Genomic DNA, 23,634 nt, shown 5'->3' with positions numbered 1-23,634 from the left:
CGATTTAAAGTACCGCGATGCTGCAGATGCCGTGATCAGCATTGATCACGGCATTTGAGGGGTTAATGGCGGACATCCGTGCGATCGCGGATGTCCGCCATTACGGGCAGGTCCCTGGCTGCTATCGGCAGCCGGGACCTGCCACGCATGACGCAGACATCACTCCCATGCTCGCGGTTATGCATAGGATGTAAATGTACGTCCTGGTGCGTTAAGTACCAGCTCACCAGGATGTACATTTACGTCCTGCGTCGTTAAGGGCTTAATAACAGGTTGAGGTTGTCAGGCATTTCTGGTTCAGGATTCCAGCTCTCAGACTACAGATAGATGCTGGGAAATGTCTGATTGGACGCCATTGATGTTGTGCCGTATACTTTTCACGTTTTTGACTTTTACGTGTTTGATCACGATTTCCCATCATGTTCGTGTTCTTCTATGAGACAGTGAACTGACTCCGCTCCTTGGTGGAGCCGGCCTGGGAGGCTTGTGGGCACGCTCACCTGTCAGACCCCTGCAAAGCTTGTAAACATCCAGCAGAGAGGTAGACATGAAAGGCTGCCGGAGAGAGCGGAGCTTGAATTAGATCATGTCTTTTTGTAGCTGTGAGTAAACAGCTGCCTCGCTGGGCTTTGATGTCATAATGTTCTCTGTCTCCCAAGCTGCCCCACAATTTTGGTCCCATGTGGACCTTCTCCATCTCTGCAAATCTGTAGTGGGTGCATTCCTGCACACTGACATATATCTGCTGGGAAAAGCTACATAATGTGGTGGAAACACTATTTACAATCCGCAGACACTACTGCACTCTAGCGTCTACAGGGGGGGGGGGGAGTAGGATCTGCAATTTAGAATGCTGCCTAGTTTCTATATTGTTATAGGTTGGTATCTTTCGCTCTGCATCTACTGCAGTGTTTCCCAACCTGGGTGCCTCCAGCTGTTGCAAAACTACAACTCCCGGCATGCAACAGCTGGAGGCACCCTTGTTGGAAAGCATTGATCTCATGTATAGATGAAGTACCAGGACGAGATTGGAAGGAATTGTCCAGGAGTATACCTGTATTAATCAGCGTCAGCCAATCGCAAAGTTTTACGACCAAAATATTTGTGCGGCGTTACTAGGCAAAAAATAAAAAAAATATTTAAATAGCAGGTATTAGGCTATATCAGTGTTTTCCAACCTGGGTGCCTCCAGCTGTTGCAAAACTACAACTCCCAGCATGCTCGGACAGCCAAAGGCTGTCCGAGCATGCTGGGAGTTGTAGTTTTGCAACAGCTGGAGGTACCCTGGTTTGAAAAAAATTGACTAAATTCACACTATGGAATTTACGAGCGGAATTTCTCCCAGCAATTCCATACAGAAATGTTGTGGCGCAGCTTCCCATTGGTTTGGGGTTCTGACACACTGTTCACAATGGGTCTAGAACCTGAACCTGCCTAAAGAATGAACACGGAAATACTTGTGAACTGCATTGGCATCAATGGACATGGTGTATGTCTGTGCAGTCCTAGCGCCAAAGAAGTTCAGCAGCTGCTGCAGCATACGGAGTTCTGTAGGGTGAACATAGCCTTAGTACAGGCGTTTTCTTTCGGCTATTTCCCCCCCGCGTTTTTCTCATTACAAGCCATGTGATTCTTTCATCATATGACTGAAGAATTTCTATTGAAGAACCGGGGGGAAAACGCTATAGAAAAAAAGTCAATATACCTGCACACATGACGTTTTTTCTATTTTTTTTCCCACCTGTGGGATAAAAAGTTGCCACAACTTCTTAATAAAAAAAATAAAATAAAACTGCCAGAAAAATGTAGTGATTTAAAAAAAAAAAAAAAAAAAAAAAGAGTATTTTCTGCAGAATTTCCTCAGCATATTTTCTGTAGAAATCAGTAGGAAATACGCCCTTGTGAATATACTGTAAGGGCACGTTCAGACGAGTGGATTTTTGTGCGGATTTTCCACAGCTGATCTGCTGTTTTTTAGTTTCTGCTGCTTATTTTATCATTGACTTAACAGCAGAAAATAAGCGTCTGGAAAAAGCTGTGGAAAATAAGCAGCTGAAAATCCGCAGCAAAATCTGCTCATGTAAACAAGCCTTTAAAGTGTACCTGTAAAAAAACGTAACACATTATTTTAATATTTGTCTCTTAAATGTGAGCACAGAAGGCCTATGTGGTAAAGCATGCCAGTGTGCATGGAGCCATGGAATGGCATCAGTTCTTTTTGGCAGGGTAGCTGTTCCTCTCAGAAACTCATTTTAGGCCATTTTGTGCTATTTTTGTAAATTCCTCCTGTTTTGATGTCTTTCTCTTTTATTCTCTGCTTTGTTCCACAGCTGCTGTCAGAAGTTGCCTTTCTACAGTGGGAAGCTGGAAATGCGACAGGTGAGTGACACAAGAGAAAGCTGATCCTTGGATTACAGAGTCCACATGTTATGGGAAGAGGAGGTATCATGCTGGCTTCACGTGGAGGACCAGCAGATGGCTCAGCTATTCGGGGCTAGTTGGTACTCGCTGCTGTTTACAGTGACAATAGCACATGCCACTGCTGTGTCTTCATTATTGCTGTCATTTTCAGGATTGCCTGTTGCTACCCTCATCTACTGTGTTTTGGTTGGGGCCATTTTCACTGTTGGCCTAAGCTCTCCATCATGCTGCTTTCAATCACTTTATTTATCTTTGCACTTTTGAATGATCCATTGAGTCTTTCATCATTTTAAGGGAGCCACATGTAAGGAGCCACACAGTTTTCTTAAATTACATGAGTTAAAATTGTCACAGCCAGTTCAACAAACTTTGCATAAATAAATAGCACAAGCGTACGTAAGAAACTTTTGTAATATTTTATCATAGAAAATGCCACTTAACATACTCCTTTCCTTTTCCTATTTCTCTTAAATTGATTATTTACTTTGGAAACCAGCTCAAGTCCGTCTGGTCTCTTGACAGACTAGTAGCTCACTGAGGGATCAGATTTTATGGTGCCCATACATGTAGAAGGGAGGGAGGAATTGACTGGAGAGACAGAAGCAGAGAGACTGCAAAGAGAGTGAAAAAGCTTACTGTGAGTTTTAGAGCTCAGTTACACTGCTCAGTACTGCTCTATAATGTCTTCCATGCTGCTTATGCTGTTTCTAAAGGTTGTGCTATATAGATACGAGAAAGCAGGCTGTTTTGTGTATGGGATACACCATAGTACCTAGTGTACACCCACTAATTCAGGGAAAATGGTAAATGAGAGTTGAAGCCTACAGGGGTGAAAAGTGGTGAAAGATTCTATATGCAAGTGATGTAATGACCAGAAATATTGCTATTCCTCGTGATACAGCGAGAGCCAGAAACAAACAGAGAGAATTGGAGAGTTTATAGTAAGCATTAGATCTCACCCCAGTGCTGGATTCCCAACTCTTACTGCTCAGTACTGCTCTATAATGTCCTCCATCCTGGGGAAGCGCTATAGAGATATAGGGGAGCAGAATCCCCTCCCCTCATCATCATTGTAACTAGTTTACAACCTTGGGGACAAATGAAAACTATAGATGGAGCAGAGAGAAAACTGGTGCATTCAACATGGAGTCCCCAGGGGTCTGTATTATGAGTTTTCATTAATTTTTTTTTTATTGTTGTGCGCTTCCTCTGCCATATCACACCATTGGAGGAATTTATTTTCTTTTGTGCCCCTTTCATAAGGTACTGTTATATATATATAAATATATATATATATATATATATATATATATATATATATATGGCCTATATATCTTTATGAGCAGTGTATTGGAAAGGGAGAATTACAGTGGTCCCTCAACATACGATGGTAATCCGTTCCAAACGGACCATCGTTTGTTGAAACCATCGCATGTTGAGGGATCCGTGCAATGTAAAGTATAGGACAATGGTCTACAACCTGCGTACCTCCAGATGTTGCAAAACCACAACACCCAGCATGCCCGGACAGCCGTTGGCTGTCCGGGCATGCTGGGAATTGTAGTTTTGCAACATCTGGAGGTCCGCAGGTTGAAGACCAGGGGTATAGGAAGTTGTACTCACCTGTCCCCGCCGCTCCGGACCGTCACCGCTGCCTGGATGTCGCCCTCCATCGCTGTCGCCGCGTCCCAGGGGTGTCCCCGACGCTCCGGCAAGGCCTCTGCTTCCCCGGCATCCTCGCTCTCCTTTGCCCCCATCACGTCGCTAGGCGCAACGCTTCTATTGGATGACGGGGCGGCGTGCCCAGCGACGTGATGACGACGATGGAGAGCGCCGACGATGCAGGGGATCCTGAAGAGGACGAGCCCTAGCCCCGAGGACAGGTAAGTGATCATCAGCGGACCACACGGGGCACCGTAAACAGCTATCCGGCAGCAGCTGAAGCAGTCTGCACTGCCGGATAGCCGTGTATGCGATGGCCCCGACATACAAAAGCATCGTATGTTGATGCTGCCTTCAACATGCGATGGTCTCTGAGAGGCAATCGCATGTTAAAATTATCGTATGTCGGGGCCATCGTAGGCCGGGGAGGGGTCACTGTATTACTTTTTTTAGTTTGCTAGGTTTTGGAAAAACTATTTTATGTAGTTTTCCTGTGTACATAAAACAAAAAACAAAAACAAACAAAAAACTTTAGTTTAGCGGCTTCTGCTATGAATACAATAACAGGATCAGTCAAATGACTGTCACCATAAACTCAGCAGTACCACATAGATTTGTTTTTATTTAACGTGTTATGAGAAGAAAATAAAAAAAGCAGAAGTGGGGGAGAGTCCTTGTGCATGCCATCTTTTATGACTGTAGAATATCTGACCACCTGATGTGAAACATGCACCTTCTTTTAGGTTATCTTTTCTCCATCAAATTGAATGTAAGTGTTGCATAAGCTTGTAGCCATCTCATCAGAAGGTGGTCCTTGGACTATGAGGGTGTCTCCTGGGGGTCCGTGTTCCCCCACATCCTCATGTTCTTTACTTTATTCCTTTACCTTGTGCTGCTGTGTTTATGCTTCATTGTCTGGAGACCATTTGATGAAAATAAACATATCTAAGAATAGAATTAGCCGCCATGTAAATTGAATATCAGTAGACTGTGTTGAATCTCATGAGTTATCATTTTCCATAATCACATTGTGAAAGACATAACTAAAGTTACATGGGCGACTGGATGCATTCCCAGCGTCAGTGATGACATTCCATCTTTACTCTATCAGCCTGATATCATCGCTACAAAGCCCCGAAGGCAAGCAAGCTATAAAATAGATTGTTCAACTCTTGCGTGCTTCACCAGACGTTAAGGCTCAACTCAAGTCTTTATATTATTAGCTTTTAAAAAAAGACAAGAATTTCCAACTTCCAACATTTGACCAACCATCTGCGAAGAAACCTGATGGAGGTAATAATAGTTAAGGGGTTATGCTGAGATTTAACTTTTATTACCAACTCGCAGGATATGTGATCACTAGCTGGTCATGAGGAGTGGGGGGGGGGGGGGGGGAGTGTTACCACTGGGACCCCTTCATTCACAAGAACAGGGGTCCCTTGTCCCCCCCCAAGTGAAAAGAGCAGGAAGCGTACATTCTTAGCCATCACTCCATTTACTCTACGAGACCTCTGAACATTGCTCAGCAGTGATAGGTAATAACTTAAAAGGTCATAATTCACTGATTGGGGGGCCGGGGGGGGGGGGGTTACTCAATGCACGTGGGTGGCCTTTTATTAGATGGGACCCTAGAAAGCTTATATGGAAGAATAAAAATATTAAGGGGCAATAAACGAAAAAGATAAAGCATTCAAACTACCAAAACAGGACGGCAGTGGAGAAGCAAGAAAAAGCTAAAGAGAAAAATAAAAAATATGTAAAAAACAGATAAAAGCCGCTAAAATAGACAAAGAAAAATTCATTGCGTAAAACAAATCCCAAAATGTTCTTTAAAGGGGTAGTCCAGTGGTAAAAAACGTATCCCCTATCCTAAGTATAGGGGATAAGTTTGAGATTGTGGGGGGGTCCGACCGCTGGGGCCCCCTGCGATCTCTCTGTACGGGGGCCAGGCTCTCCGGCCAGATAGCGGGTGTCGACCACCGCACGAAGAGGCGGCCGACACGCCCCCTCAATACATCGCTATGGCAGAGCCGGAGATTGCCGAAGGCAGCACTCTGGCTCTGCCATAGAGTTGTATTGAGGGGGCGTATCGGCCGCTTCGTGCGGAAGTCGACACGCCCCCTTCCCGCGGGCTGTCGGGGCCCCGTACAGGAGATCGCGGGGGCCCCAGCGGTTGGCCCCCCCGCGATCTGCAACTTATCCCCTATGCTTAGGATAGGGGATAAGTTGTTCACCACTGGACTACTCCTTTAACTATATAAATAGCATAAATTAAATAGCATAAAGGTGAAAAATTTAAGTGTTGACCCTTTAAAAAACGATAAAGAAGAAATTATAAACGGGGATCAGGAAAAAGCAAATATATTAAACAAATTCTTCTCCACTGTATTCACAGAGGAAAACGAAATGCCAGGTGAAATACAGCGAGATAAGGTAAATGCCCCTGTACAGGTCACCTGTCTAACCCAGGAAGAATTACAGTACCGACTACAAAAAATCTAATTGGCAAATCGCCAGGTCCAGATGGCATTCACCCCCGTGTTTTAAAGGAATTAAGTAATGTAATAGACAGACCCCTATTTTTAATATTTAGGGACAATTTTTTAAAAGGGGTCAAAAGGTGACCCTGGGAATTATAGACCTGCTAGTTTAACCTCCATTGTATGTAAATTGTTTGAGGGTTTTCTAAGAGATGATATTTTGGAATACCTTGATACAAATAAATGTATGACTCCATATCAGCATGGCTTTATGAGGGATCGGTCCTGTTAAACTAACCTGATCAGCTTTTATGAGGAGGTGAGCTCCAGACTGGACCAGGGGCAATCGCTGGATGTTGTATATCTGGATTTTTCCAAAGCATTTGATACGGTACCCCATAAAAGGTTGGTGAATAAAATGAGGGGGATGGGGCTAGGGGAGAATGTGTGTAAGTGGGTAAGTAACTGGCTCAGTGATAGGAAACAGAGGGTGGTTATTAATGGTACTTATTCTGATTGGGTGACTGTGCTGGGAAGTGGCAGATGAGGTTCAACACTGATAAATGTAAGGTAATGTACATGGGGAGGAAAATCTGGGCTTTGTATTAAATGGGAGCACACTTGGGACAACTGACGTGGAAATGGACTTGGGAGTCTTAGTTAATAGTAAATTTAGCTGTAGTGACCAGTGTCGGGCAGCTGCTGCCAAGGCAAATAAAATCATGGGGGGCATCAATAGGGGCATAGATGCCCACGACAAGGAAATAATTCTACCACTGTACAAATCACTAGTCAGACCACACATGGAATACTGTGTACAGTACTGGTCAGACCACACGTGGAATACTGTGTACAGTACTGGTCAAACCACACATAGAATACTGTGTACAGTACTGGTCAGATCACACATAGAATACTGTGTACAGTACTGGTCAGACCACACATAGATTACTGTGTACAGTACTGGTCAGACCACACATAGAATACTGTGTACAGTACTGGTCAGACCACACGTGGAATACTGTGTACAGTACTGGTCAGACCACACGTGGAATACTGTGTACAGTACTGGTCAGACCACACTTGGAATACTGTGTACAGTACTGGTCAGACCCCACATAGAATACTGTGTACAGTACTGGTCAGACCACACGTGGAATACTGTGTACAGTACTGGTCAGACCACACTTGGAATACTGTGTACAGTACTGGTCAGACCCCACATAGAATACTGTGTACAGTACTGGTCAGACCACACTTGGAATACTGTGTACAGTACTGGTCAGACCCCACATAGAATACTGTGTACAGCACTGGTCAGACCACACAGAGAATACTGTGTACAGTACTGGTCAGACCACACATAGATTACTGTGTACAGTACTGGTCAGACCACACATAGAATACTGTGTACAGCACTGGTCAGACCACACATAGAATACTGTGTACAGTACTGGTCAGACCACACATAGATTACTGTGTACAGTACTGGTCAGACCACACATAGAATACTGTGTACAGTGCTGGTCAGACCACACGTGGAATACTGTGTACAGTACTGGTCAGACCACACGTGGAATACTGTGTACAGTACTGGTCAGACCACACTTGGAATACTGTGTACAGTACTGGTCAGACCCCACATAGAATACTGTGTACAGTACTGGTCAGACCACACGTGGAATACTGTGTACAGTACTGGTCAGACCACACTTGGAATACTGTGTACAGTACTGGTCAGACCCCACATAGAATACTGTGTACAGTACTGGTCAGACCACACTTGGAATACTGTGTACAGTACTGGTCAGACCCCACATAGAATACTGTGTACAGCACTGGTCAGACCACACAGAGAATACTGTGTACAGTACTGGTCAGACCACACATAGATTACTGTGTACAGTACTGGTCAGACCACACATAGAATACTGTGTACAGTACTGGTCAGACCACACATGGAATACTGTGTACAGTACTGATCAGACCACACATAGAATACTGTGTACAGTACTGGTCAGACCACACATAGAATACTGTGTACAGTACTGATCAGACCATACATAGAATACTGTGTACAGTACTGGTCAGACCCCACATAGAATACTGTGTACAGTACTGGTCAGACCACACGTGGAATACTGTGTACAGTACTGGTCAGACCACACTTGGAATACTGTGTACAGTACTGGTCAGACCCCACATAGAATACTGTGTACAGTACTGGTCAGACCACACTTGGAATACTGTGTACAGTACTGGTCAGACCCCACATAGAATACTGTGTACAGCACTGGTCAGACCACACAGAGAATACTGTGTACAGTACTGGTCAGACCACACATAGATTACTGTGTACAGTACTGGTCAGACCACACATAGAATACTGTGTACAGTACTGGTCAGACCACACATGATATACTGTGTACAGTACTGATCAGACCACACATAGAATACTGTGTACAGTACTGGTCAGACCACACATAGAATACTGTGTACAGTACTGATCAGACCATACATAGAATACTGTGTACAGTACTGGTCAGACCACACATAGAATACTGTGTACAGTACTGGTCAGACCACACATAGAATACTGTGTACAGTACTGGTCAGACCACACATAGAATACTGTGTACAGTACTGGGCACCAGTGTACAAGAAAGATATAGTGGAGCTGGAGAGGGTTCAAAGACGGGCAGAGTAATACGGGGAATGGGAGGACTACAGTACCCAGCAAGATTATCAGAATTAAGGTTATTTAGTTTAGAAAAAAAGAAGGCTTAGGGGCGACCTAATAACTAAGTATAAATATATCAGGGACAGTACAGAGATCTCTCCATGATCTATTTATACCCAGGACTGTATCTATAACAAGGGGGCATCCTCTACGTCTAGAGGAAAGAAGGTTTCTACACCAGCACAGACGGGGGTTCTTTACTGTAAGAGCAGTGAGACTGTGGAATTCTCTGCCTGAGGAGGTGGTCATGGGGAACTCTGTAAAATAATTTAAAAGGGGTCTGGATGCATTTTTGGAGAATAATAATATTACAGGTTATGGATTCTAGATTTATAGGGACAGAACGTTGATCCAGGGATTTATTCTGATGACATATTTGGAGTCGGGAAGGAATTTTTACCTCTAGTATGAGGGTTTTTTGCCTCCTCTGGATCAACTCAGTAGGGACTCATTAGGGTTATAGGTTGAACTTGATGGACTCATGCCCCCTCCCATAGACTTGCATTAAGGGTGTGTGACCATGACGTTTCAAGCCTCCGCCCGGCATCGCCAGTCATCCGGATGAAGCAAAGTTTGCTCCGTGCACAGGATGTCTGGGGTGCCGCAGCCAAGATCGCGGGGGTCCCCAGCCGCGGGTCCCCGCAATTAGGCATCTTGTTCCCTATCATTTGGATAGGGGATAAGATGTCTAGGGGCGGAGTACCCCTTTAAGGCCTACAAACTGAGTGTATGCAGGATCCAGCTGTACTTTACAGATTAGGAGTGCATGACCTAGTGTATTTTAGCATGTGAGATGTCCGTAGAAAGGAATAGTATATTTAAGTTACATTCTCGAGTTTTCATTCTGATAATTCGACATACTGATTTTAGGCCTCTTAATGATCTTTGCAATATCAGGATTTTCATGGTTCTATAAACGTGACTTCTTCAGGACTACTTGATAAGGTCCCGTTACACATAAAGAAGTTTAAGGCTACAGTTATGATGTAACTTTAGCTGCACCAGGGGTAGGGTGGCCAAAGAACTTTCAGTCTCTTCCACTTCATCACGGCTATTGGAAGTCGGTGTTGTTGTGTTGCGACCCACAAGTGGCAGTAACTGTAATTGGAAGTCAATCTTGGATGGTCGGGGTTGTAGCCACTTACGTGTTGCCATGTGGTCCCTACCTTATTGTTCTTTCTAACAGTTCTGATGAGTTAACATTGGTCCTATGTGCTGGTTGTACCTTGTAGAGAGGGGCCAATGGGTTCTGGTGAATAATCTGTACATCTTATTGATATAAATAGTCCTTCTCAAAGTGGAAGGATGGATGCCATACCCTGCAGCACTCACGAGGACTATTTGAATCCCAAGCACGATTAACATTTATCAGAGAGTTAAAGGATCACTTTTACCCTGTGTGCCGTAACTTTAATAAAAGTATAACGTAACGGTGTTGTGTCTGAAAGTGACTGTATCACATTGTCAGAAGGGGGCTATGTAAGCCTTGTCATGTTTCCAACAACCACTTTCAATGCACAGCTAACCCCCCCCCGTCTATAATGCGCTCTCCTATGTATTTGCAACCCCCCCCACTCCGCCTTTGCAATCTCCACGGTCGAGGGATATTAACTAGCTCACACGGACTGCTCGCTTGAATTTAGACACAATCCCTCATTCTCCCTCGGCCCCTGAATGATAATTCTGTGTGGCTTGCAGAATCGTCCCCTAATGTTATGCAAAGCTGTTTATTTAGATTGTCAGTGTTCAGTCCAATCCCAACCCCCTGCACCCCCACCACCAACCTTCCGAAAAACTCCTATCATTTCCAGCACCACAGAGGGGTGGGGAGCGGCGTCCCTGAGGTGAATTTATAAAATGTTGGCAGGGGTAACAAGACTTTGTTTAGTAACACTCTCAAAGTGGCCTTTATTGACTCAGACTGTCCTTTTCAGTCCTTTAACCAGAACAAAGATGTTTCGTCGCTCTTTTACTCTTCGCTGCGGTCCTGTTTGTCATTTCTTGCTTAGTTATTTACTCGTCTGCAGCTTTTATGTCTCCCAGCTATAATCCCAGAGTGTGGCCAAAGGAATCTTCAATTTTTTTTGCTGTCCCACTTTATAATTTTCCTTTTCTTTTGCTCCCCCTATTTCTCTCTCTCGCGTTCTCACTCTTTCGCTCTCTCTTTTTCTCTCTTTGCATCATGAAACGGTGCTGAGCCCTGAACAGACAAGGCTGGGGGCTCCCTGCTGAGCGCATGCCATTAATAAAAACAATGCTGCGTTCTTATTCCAGGCTGACCGAACTGACCCCCTCAAAGTACGCTCCGTCCACAGGGACCGCCGGCTCTTGCAGGCAGATGAATGGGAACACACAAAGCCACTGTGACATGTTAGAATCCCATCCCCCCTGCACCGAGCTGGGAAGGAGAGGTGACGATGCTCAGCCAGATGAAACGGAAAATAGTGAGACCTTAAAGGGAGAAGGTGTCTCAGAGGCAAGTGCCTTAAAGTCTAAGCCACGTACAATAATAAACGTTGCAAAAACTAAGTGACACACCCTATATAGTGGCACCACAACAAAACTCTTGGCCTTTCAGAGGTGCAGTTTCTTATACAGTGATCCCTAGACCTACAAAGGCCTCAACCTACAATAGTTTCAACATACAATGGTCTTTTCTGGACCATTGTAACTTGAAACCAGACTCAACATACAATGTACAGACAGTCCAGATCTGTGAAACGTGTCAATGGCTGGAAGAACCGACCAATCAGAAAGGGCATTTACTGGTAATACACCTGTATTACTGAAGTGTATGCACTGACTGGTGTCTGGTAGCGCCCCCTACAGTACAGGGAGGTATTACATGATCTGTACTACTCTTTACCTGTATTACTGAAGCGTATGCACTGACTGATGTCTGGTAGTGCCCCCTACAGTACATGTTCTGTACACTTTACCTGTACCAGGGTTACCTGCTCCTTTGGACACCATGTGAGGGCGACTCCATTTTACTTTTTTAGGACATTGCATGTACTGTCCAGGACCCTCTACATAGACCAGTGTTCCCCAAGCAGGGTGCCCCCAGCTGTTGCAAAACTACAACTCCCAGCATGCCCGGACAGCCTTTGGCTGTCCGGGCATGCTGGGAGTTGTAGTTTTGCAACAGCTGGAGGCTCCCTGCTTGGAAACACTGACATAGACAGTGATTTACAGCTCCCAGCAGATCTCTATTACTTTTATATGTAAGGATTTGCTTTATATATATTAGTTATCTACTTATTTTTCTTTAATTCTCACTTTTTCCTATTTTTGGATGACATTTTGGTGGCTTCAGAACCAATTACCAGGTTTCCATTGAGTTCTGGTCTCAACATCCAAGGATTTCAACATACAATGGTCGTCCTGGAACCAATTAATATTGTAACTTGAGGGACCACTGTATTCTTCGAAGGCAAGGAGTTTCTAAGGGGTTTTTGGGTTGTGTCACTGGTTAAAAACAAAGACATTGGGGAAGATTTATCAAAATCTGATCAGGTAACAAGCTCTCGCCGCTCAACTCGCCACTCCCCTGAGTGCTCCGGCCCCCACCTTCACAGATGACCTGCTCAGCCAATCACGACTGAGACTGGACACTTGTGGTCGGTGAAGGAGACAATCTTATAGGCTAATATTTTAAGTTTGTCTCAGTCAGGAGAGAACACACATAGTGCTCTCTTCTACCTGCTCATTCAGGGTCTGAACACTCAGACCCCGACTGATTTAAACTTTTGACAGTTCTTTACCACATTGGCTCTCATTTACTTAGAAAATTGGGTTGTAAGTCTATCTTGCTTTCTTACCCGACTGCTTTTTTCCCCTGGTATTTATTATTATGTCGCATCCTGTTTGTCGCACATGGGTTTTGTAGGTTTTGGTTTCCAACTCCTCTGAGTTGTCGGGAAAAAATCCACAACAATTCAACAAATTTCGGGTTGGAAACCTTTATAAATACGTGGGAAAGCTCAGAAATGTCGGGTTACGCCCCTTTTTCGGGTTTGGGAGAATCCACATCGGGTCCGTCGGGAAAAAATGTCGCATCGTGTCGCAGACTGGCGCACGATGTCTGCGACATGGCGCAGACAAAGATGCGCCAAAAAAACCCGACAAAACAAGTCGGGTTTACAATAGTAAATGAGGGCCATTGTCTATTTAAAGGGAACCTATGATCACTTTCATGCTGTCTGAACCAAGCAGTCCCTGGCAGCTTCTTCCCACAGTTCTTGATAGACAAATCTCTCCCTGTACCACATCCAAGAAAAATTTATCAAGGTCCGTGGGGCAAGGAGAAGCTGCTGGAGACCTCCCTAATGACTTGTGGTTCAAACAGCATAAAAATTATCACAGATTCCCGTGTCATCTGGTTCCAGTGCAAGTCGATGGGTGGACCGCACCCACCAAACTAGAGCTGGGTGGTATGACCAAATATGTGTATCACGGTATTTTTGTAACTTGTGGTGGTTCTTTCACCCCCCACAAATCATGTTACCCGCCAGCGCTGTTCTGCTCCCCCCCAATTAATTATCAGCCCAGCGAGGTACTACTCACATATGTCACCCGCAAACACTGCCCTCCTCCTCTTTGTTGCGGGCCGCCGGCGATGGAACTCTATACTGTACGCCAGTGGTCTCCAACCTGTGGACCTCCAGATGTTGCAAAACTACAACTCCCAGCATGCTGGGAGTTTGTAGTTTTGCAACAGCTGGAGGCTCTCAGGTTGGAGACCACTGCTGTATGCTGTATATCCCTATCCCCGTGCTGCAAAAGATAAACAAAATAAACTTTAACTTGCCTACGTCGGCCTCATGCTGTTCCTGGGGACGGGAAAGTCGGAAAGCCGTCAGCCTATCACCGGCCGCAGCGATGTCCCGCCCCGGCCAGTGATAGGCTGAGCCCACTGTCATGTAAGAAGCCGGCTTCTTACATGACAGTGGGCTCAGCCTATCACTGGCCGGGGCGGGACATCGCTGTGGCCGGTGATAGGCTGATGGCTGTCCGACGTTCCAGTCCCCAGCGTAAGGCCGACATAGGTAAGTTAAAGTTTATTTTGTTTTATCTTTTGCAGCCCGGGCATAGGGATACAGCGTACAGCAGTGGTCTCCAACCTGCGGGCCTCCAGCTGTTGCAAAACTACAACTCCCAGCATGCCCGGAAAGCCAACGGCTGTCCGGGCATGCTGGGAGTTGTAGTTTTGCAACAGCTGGAGGTCCGCAGGTTGGAGACCACTGGCGTAAGGTATAGAGTTTCATAGCCGGCGGCCCGCAACAAAGAGGAGGAGGGCAGTGCTTGCGGGTGACATGTGAGTAGTACCCCGCTGGGCTGATAATTAATTGGGGGGGGGGGAGCAGAACAGCGCTGGCGGGTAACATGATTTGGGGGGAGGCAGAACAGCGCTGGCAGGTAACATGATTTGGGGGAGGCAGAACAGTGCTCGCGGGTCACATATGATTAGTTCCCCGATGTGGGGACAGCGCAGCCCTGGACTGACCATTCATTCCCGAGGGGAAGGGGCCCAACCGGTATGGGAAAAATTCATATCGTGCAGCACAAAAATTTTGGTATTCGGTATGAACCGGTACGCTGCCCAGCCCAACACCAAACTAGTCCCCAGTGCTCCATTTGGGTGCTTTTTTGATTTGACCATGTCCCAGCCCTTTCAGCTGCTCACATGCACTGAGATGGTTTTCATAGATTGTGTAGACCATTGGAGTAGTTATATGTCTCACCCCATGCACTTTATCACTCAATGTGAGAGATCTACAAACCCTCCGATTTGGTAAAAACATTTAAATTTGATCTTTGCAGACAGAGAGGATATCACAGCTTACATCGCTTTCTTCACCCGACGACAAGGTCTTGGGAATGTAAAATGTATAGTAAAGGCTAAATGATGCCGATGGCCATTCTGTATACTAAGATAATATCAGAAAGCTGAAGGTTACGTGGCTGATTCTCCTACAGAAAAGTTAATCCTGCATTGAGATTCCCACACATCAGGCTCGGCATTGAGTGTGGCCTTCCTCTACGAGTTCACGGCATGCTGAAGCGGTGATTAAGAAGCTGGCTCTGTGTGTTTTCTAAGGCTCGGCATCTAAGGAATAACTGGCACCATTAGCAGAATTTCTTCTCCGGCTCTTTATTTCATTTGATTATTTTATTGTGACAAGCCCTATTAACTTTAGGTCCCGCTTGGGCCTCCGCCAGGATCATACAACTAACTTTTCCCTGATGCCTGCTATTTTAAGCCATAATTTTTTTTCTTTGGCGCTGCGCTGCACATATATACAATCAAAAATATATGTATTTATGTAAAGAGTATGTGTGTGCATACATACATGTATAATGTCGTCGGGAAGCCTTGATTTTTATTGTTATTTTTTACATCTCCTGTACAATTCTCTGGTATTCCAGGCGTGACAAAAACACATTTTTTTTCCCCCCCTTTCCATTTGCATTTTGTTGTCAATTACAGATCATTAGACAGCACAATTGACATGCACTTTCAATTTATTCCATTCCATTAGGTTCTGCCGCAAATATACACAGCAGGCTGGATTAACCCTGCGGCTGCCAACAAAGGCCCCGAACCGCTCCTGATCGGCTCTAGAAGTTTGGCTATTTCCCGGGTGGATGAGGGGTTACCGTGTCTGTTGTCTTGAAGAATTGCCTAGTTCCCTGCTTAATTTAGAACCGAAACAGAGCGACACACTCATCTGATAAATAAAACATTCGGGGCAATATAAGCAGCTGCATTTAATCATATGTTCTCCCAAGGCTTCTCCTTGGATAATTTAACTTGCAGAACATTAGGAGTGTTTCCTCAAACAAGACACCAGTCGCTTAGGACGTAGGCATTATGCAGTTATCTATTAACTCCAGCAGAAATGGATTTAACCACATTACTGTGGGCAGAAAGTTCACAAATTAATATTTTTTTTGAAAGCATCTTTGTGTCAGTAAAAGCTGTGATAAATGTGATCAGTCACCAATTATCTAATGTTGGGGTAAACAAGACCCAGGAGCAGAGTTGGCCACTGACAATTGCTTCTGGTGCTGCTCTTTTTGTATTGTTTCTTATTGATGTCTAATGGGATTTTGTTGCTTGACTGCTTAAAGGGGTACTCCGGTAGAATTATTATTTTTTTTAAATCAACCGGTACCAAAAAGTTAAACAGCTTTGTAAATTACTTATATTTATACTCTATATATACTTCTATATATATATATTTTATTTTTTATTTTTTATTTTTTCCAGAAGTAAAAAAAAAATTTTTTAATCAACTGGTGACAGAAAGTTTTACAAATTAGGAAATTACTCAATCCTTCCAGTACTTATCAGCTGCTGTTGTCTTTTGTCTGACCATAGTCAGAGGTTTTCTGTGGGCATTTGTTCCTGCTTTGGAACATCCAGTGACCAGTAATAGAGAGTATAAGAGCAATAACACCAAATTTAAGACACCTGCTCCCCATTCACACCTGAGACCTTGTAACACTAATGAGTCACATGATACAGGGAAGGGAAAATTGGGTAATTGGGTCCAATTTGGACATATCCACTTAGGAGTGTGTCGTGGAAATATTTTCCGGTTTGTCACATTGCCTTCATGGTGAGCGTCATATTGTGCAATGTAATGCGGTTTGTTGTTATTGAGTATTAGCACAGCTGCAGATGTGATGGTGGTCATTGAGATATAAACCTCAATGCACAGTGTAGTAGCCTGAATTACCATATTGTAATTTGTCTGTCCACAGTGGGAGTGACCTTAGATACAGTGGCTGTAGGTGTGACATTTGAAACTGAGGGAGGGACTAGCACTCCTTTGTGCTCACTCCCGTCCTATCAGACTGCAGCATAAAAACAGAGAGGAGGGGGTTACAGAGCAGCTTAACGTGATTGGATGAAGATGCCCAGCACAGCAGACTCAGGGAGGAAGACAAATCATGCAGAGTGAGAGCATGAACCCCTTCAAAGCACAAGATGAACATCCAAGTAAGCAACAGAAGGAAGGTATTTGTGAGAGAAATATAGGTGCTAGATTCATACGTACATGATCAGAACACTATATGATCAGAATTGGGTAATTTTTTTTCTTTTTAAATCTGAGGATCAGACTGTGGGCACTCAATATTGGTTGGAAATATAAATGAAGTGGTGGGTCTAACCTGTTTGGTCTAAAGAGCAAGTTCCTGGCCAGGATTGAAAGATGTCAGATAACACAGGGCATCACAGCTTGCTATTCATGGGGCTGTAGAGCCACAGACAGGGCAGAGCACCCATCCCAACCCTTGTCCACCACTGAAAGTGTCTATAAAGGACACAAGAGAATCAGAACTGGACCACGGAGTAATGGAAAAAACACCTGGTTTGGTAGATGGAGTTGACACCAGGGTGCACCATGGAAAGAAGACGAGCCAGTGGGGGGCAGTGTTTTGGGCAACGTTCTTCTTGAAACCTTGGGTCATGGCATCATGTGTGGGTTACTTTGACACGTACCACCTACTTAAACATTGTATTGACCCTCCATCATGGCAGCAGGATCCTCTTTCATCAGTGGCCTCTTTCAGCAGGATAATGCCCCCAGTCATACTGCAGACATTGTTCCTGAATGAAGAACATGACAAATTCCCCAAATCTCAAGGATTCCAATCCATGGAGGCTGCTCCTCACAACTTTCAGGATCTGCTGCTGATACAGGACACATCACGAGTCTATGGAGTTCAGGTTTTGATGGGTCACGGTACAAGGGGGGCCCCCACCATGTAAGGTTTACTTTTATGGCTTATCTGTGTATTCTCCATTGTTGTTGCTGGTAGTAATGACAATATGTGATTTTCCATGCTGTTTATGTGGTTTATATTTTAATGTTGGCTCATAGCACAGTTTCAGTTTCCAGGTTGTGCGCCCGTGCTATCCTCGTCCTCCAAATAAACTCCCAACAAGCACAACTCTGTGTTTATCTAAATGTTTGTTAATTCTGAGTCTCAATGGCCAGTTTGTTTGATTTTAAGTTCATTGAATGAAAAGCTCTCTCATGCCTCAAGTGCCGGGTGATTCGGTTGCCCAGCGGCCTTGTGAAAAGAGAGGGAAAAGGCGGAGTGTGCGGGGACCTCAGCCTTTAAGCCCCTTTTTCTTGTTTTAGGTTATTGTTTTGTCCCTTTCTTTATTCTAACCTTCCCCCCACCCTTAGGGTCGGCCATTTGAATTACTAAAGACCTCCAGGACAATGGCCAAAGCAAGAAGCTGGACAGTGACCCCTTGTCCTTGTGCTGTAAAAATAAAAAAATTATTTCTTTAATAGGTTACTAGGTATCTAGCATGATATTCCCTTTGTGTGCAAACACATATGAGTTCTGCATGAAATAGAACCAAATTTGACTTTACCAGCATTCATCTTGGCTTATATCGATTGAGATAGTAAATACCTTTTGTCTGTTCAAGCAGTAGAATATGCTCCTCAATTGTCTGGTATGTCGTCAAAGTATTGCACAGACCCTGGACCTATATGAAGTGCAGAGTTGACCACACATGCGCAGTCATGGTCTATTGAAATAAGTGGTAGTTAAAGGATCACTCCATGCAAAACTAATGCATTGCAGCTAACTCACCAAGTCCGCTTTGACAACTCTGGCAGCTACTTATCTCCCACTAAGTAAAAAGGCCAAGAAGTTAAAAGACAACATGCCTGACTCTTCATTCTGAGGCATCATCTGTTGAGGGAGAGTCTGGAGACACCCATACACATTAGATGGTTATCAGGGCCTAGAAAAAAAAAACAACTTTCCTATTGTGCATGGTGGCGTTAAATGGGTACTCCGGCCCTAAGACATCTTATCCCCTATCCAAAGGATCGGGGATAAGATGCCTGATCGCGGGGGTCCCGCCACTGGGGACCCCCACAATCATTCATGCAGCACCCAGCTGTCATCAGCCTCCGGAGCGAACATCGCTCCGGGTATGATGAATCACGATCACATGGCTGGAGTATTGTGACGTCACGGCTCCTCCCCGTGTGATGTCACGCTCTACCCCTCAATGCAAGCTTATGGGAGGGGGTGTGAAGGATGCCCCTCCCTCTTCCATAGGCTTGCATTGAGGGGGCGTTACGTCACGGGACGGAGCTGTGATGTCATGATACTCTGGCCACGTGATTGTGATTCATCAAACCCGAGTTGTGCGAGTGGTTCATTTTAAAGCCCAGATCCTGGATCTAGAGGAGCAACTGGCAACACTGAGATTCATTGACAACCTGGAGAGGAGTCTCCTGCTCATTGAGCAAGTACTCTCTGGGGTAGAGGTGGGGGAGGATAGTGGGACGGAGGTGCAGGACAGTCGGGCAGCTCGCTGGGTTACAGTTAGAAATCAGGGTAGAGGGAAAAGTGTCAGGGAGACTAGTCCTGAATTGGCACACCCCAACAAGTTTGCCCGGTTGGCAGATGAGGGGGATGCCATTTCAGAGCTAGCGGTACTGCAGCAGGATACTGCCTCTGACCGCCAGGGGGGTGTATGCTCCAGTAAGGAGGGAGGTAGGAGCGCAGGGCAGGCCAGACAGGTACTGGTAGTGGGGACAGACAGGGCGATCTGTCACAAAGACCGGGATCACCGAACAGTGTGTTGTCTTCCTGGCGCTCGAGTTCGGGACATCGCGGATCGGGTTGACAGGTTGCTGGGTTGGGCTGGAGAGGACCCAGCAGTCATGGTACATATTGGCACCAATTTCAAAGTAAGAGGTAAGTGGTGTGTCCTAAACATGATTTCAGGGACTTAGGCTGCAAGCTTAAGGCAAGGACCTCCAAGGTAATATTTTCTGAAGTATTACCTGTACCACGAGCCGTACCAGAGAGGCTGCGGGAGATTAGGGAGGTAAACAAGGGGCTCAGAAGCTGGTGTAGGAAGGAGGGGTTTGGGTTCATGGAGAACTGGGCTGACTTCGCTGTCGGATACTGGCTCTACGTTAGGGACGGGCTGCACCTCAATGGGGAGGATGTAGCTGTGCTTGGGGAGAAGATGGCTAGAAGGGTGGAGGAGTGATTAGAGAGTGTAGATAGAGAGGGGGGACTTATTAATGTACCTGGGGGTGGAGCGGAGGGAGGGGTTAGAATAGTTAATAGGAATAGGCTTCATAGGAAGATAAAACATACAACATTGAATTACATGATGATTAATGCCAGAAGTCTCTCCAATAAAACAGAGGAACTGGAGTGGATGATGTCTGAGGAGGATTATGATATAGTGGGTATAACAGAGACTTGGTTGGACGATAGCTGTGACTGGGCGGTCAACATACAGGGTTATAGTCTATTCAGGAAGGATCGGACAAAACAGAAAGGGGGAGGAGTTTGTCTTTATGTGAAATCGAGTCTGAAGGCCGAACTGCGGGAGGATACGTGGGAGGGAAACGATAATGTGGAGTCATTATGGGTAGAAATATATGGAGATGAAAATAAAAAAATCTGATTTGCTATAAACCACCAAACATAATGGAAGAGGCAGAAGATCAATTACTGAGGCAAATAAACAGCAAATCAGAACGAGGTGATAATAATGGGGACTTTAACTACCCTGATATAAACTGGGAGACTGAGACCTGTGAATCTCATAAAGGAAACAGGTTTCTGACTATAGCTAAAGACAATTATCTGTCCCAAGTGGTGCAGGGCCTGGCCAGAGGGGGCGCCCTACTAGACTTAATAGTAACCAACAGACCTGATAGAGTAACTAATGTGCAGGTAGAAGGACACTTAGGAAATAGTGATCATTTCTCTGGATCAACTCAGTAGGGACTCATTAGGGTTATAGGTTGAACTTGATGGACTCTGGTCTTTTTTTGACCTTATGAACTATGTTACTGTGATGTTTGCGGCAGGATCCCTGTGATCAGGCATATTATCCCCTATTCTTTGCATAGGGGATAAGATGTCATGGCTGGAATACATAGACTGGCAGATGGATCATCCTCACTAACCTGAATATACAGGTGGTTAGTTCAAGTGATTCTGAGTAAAACCATGTATTCTCAACCCCAATCCATTCAGTTGTGGAGTTGCACTTTAAGTTTATACTCACATGTACAAAATACAACAGCGTGGGTCTTCCATGTTCTTGCCGCCACGCCCCCTCCATTCACGACTATGGGATGTCTACCTCATCTATGTGATGTCTACATTATACCCCCTCCTATAGACATGAATGGATGGAGTGTGGCATGACACCACAAACGTGAAGGCCCCAGGCTTCCATGTTCAGAATGCTGCAGTGGCGGCCCAGGGATTGTGAGGGGGTCCCAGCGGTCGGACCCCTGTGATCAGACATGTTATGCCCTATCCATTGGATAGGGGATAATATGTCTAGGTACAGAGTATCCACAGTGAAATGTATTGCAGACTCTTTTGTGGCTTAACTAGCGGATCTGCAGCAGAATCCACAATTAGAAATGTAAAAATTCTGGACATTTTGAAGCAATGGAAAAGCAGTGGAGTAGTTTACAAATTGAAATCATTTCAATGCTGGTGTTTTACTGAGAGGAGGAGATGCGAAAGCTATTAGTTAGCTAGACTCCGATATGAGGAGAACATGAATAGGAATTAGGTAGATGAATGTTATAAAAAATAACCTAGTTTTCCAGACAAATTTAACCTCTTACCTGTCAATTAAGGCCAATCTGAGAAGACAGAATCATCAACTACTGTAATGCCAAAAAGATGGAGCCCAGACACAACCCAACTAAGACCTATGACCTATGCCGATTTTGGTAAATTCCCTAATTTCCTTTTTTTCCCCTTTACTTAAGAATGCATAGGAAGTCCACACGGGCAACTTCGTATTTTGATGCAATTTTGGTTTGTATTTGCTATTGTGGATTTCCATATGACTCCTATCTAATTCATGGCTATTTCCTATCTATTTCATATTCATCCTTCTGCATATCTACTTATGTTTTAGCGATCTATCTTTCTGTCTATCCATCCCTCTTGTGCACAGTCACTTGATCTGACAGAGATTCGTGCGCTGCTCTCACTGCTTTATAGAGGTTAAACATCAAAAGACTCAATGAAGTGGACGGCCTTTGGGCTTCTTAGTGTTCCTAAATATTTTTTTTATTTTTTTGTGTATAAGTATCCTGAACTTTCTCCCCACGTCCTGCTCCTGTCTACGCTTTCTTTATCTACCAGAGATTTGTTACTGGTTAATTCTAAATGACCATCTCTCTGCCCTGACAAAGCCCTGGCCTTCAGATGTGGGTAAATGGTATGGAAAATGGGAGGTGTCGGCCGGCTTCATGGACCTAATAAATCTTAACTATATTAAGGCTCATTCCTTCGCCTTCTCTCCATGGGTCTTTGTCTTGCTAATACACATTAGGATTTGCCTCGCTACACACTTTGAGCCTTTTCTGAGGTGAGACCTATATAAAGCCACAGATGTGGGGACCTCAACGACCTCTGACCCCCCCATTTTTTAAATACCCATTTTGGGGGGGAGGAATAATAGAAAAAAAATGCAACAGTGGCAAACTGAAGGAATTTTGTCCCGGAATTCTTGCCCTGAAAAGCTTTCACTCCGAGGAGAAAAGGAAAAAAATAAAAGACTACAAAATCTCCCTGGTTTTCTTCCACCATGAATGGGATTGGCGCCGCGATTTGCATTGGAAAGTAGGGTCGGAGCTTAGCCACACAAATTATTTATTCTATGCAGCGATGAACCCATCCCCCTCTGTTCCCAAATTTGTGTTAGGGGTAGGAATTATAATGCAAAAAAAAGAAAATATTGACATGTCCTTTAAGGATTGACATGCAGTCTCCTGTGATGATGAGAGGAGGACATGCCAGGCTTGACTGAAATATTGTAATGGAGCTATTTCTGTGGGGTTTTGTGTGAGGCGGGGATTAGGCTTTCTGATGCTAAGTGTGAAGTGTTGGTGTGGAAACCATGTGAGAATAGCTTTAAGGTTTGGGAACTATTCATCTCCTCAATTTATACATAAGCGAGTCCACCCCTCACATTTTTATAATTATTTTATGTTTTCATGTAACGACACCGAAGAAGTGACACTTTGCTACAATGTAAAGTAGAGTGCAGAGCCTGTACAACAGTGTTTAAAGGGGTACTCCCACCCTAGACATCTTATCCCCTATCCAAAGGATAGGGGATAAGATATCTGATAGCGGGGGTCCCGCCGCTGGGGACCCCCGCAATGTTGCATGCGACACCCATCTGTTTCTTGTCCGGAAGAGCTGGAGGGTCTCGGTCGCCACCACGCGAACGGAAGTCCGTGACGTCAGGACTCCGCCCCCATGTGACGTCACGCCCCGTCA

At 44.8% G+C, this 23,634-nt stretch overlaps 1 long non-coding RNA gene across 1 annotated transcript in view; it reads left to right on the top strand.

Annotated features, from left to right (window-relative positions):
• The window catches only part of LOC130297608 (uncharacterized), a 385,502-nt gene that overhangs the window by 14,135 nt on the left and 347,733 nt on the right, over positions 1 to 23,634 (top strand). The window contains exon 3 of the long non-coding RNA XR_008849615.1: positions 2,331 to 2,379. This is a non-coding gene — a long non-coding RNA (uncharacterized LOC130297608). The remainder of the gene's footprint in view (positions 1 to 2,330; positions 2,380 to 23,634) is intronic.

Source organism: Hyla sarda, chromosome 13 (assembly GCF_029499605.1).
Source record: "Hyla sarda isolate aHylSar1 chromosome 13, aHylSar1.hap1, whole genome shotgun sequence".
Classification (NCBI taxonomy): Eukaryota; Metazoa; Chordata; class Amphibia; order Anura; family Hylidae; genus Hyla; species Hyla sarda.
The sequence above is the reverse complement of the archived record's forward strand: the minus strand, read 5'-3'. Positions and strand labels throughout refer to the sequence as shown.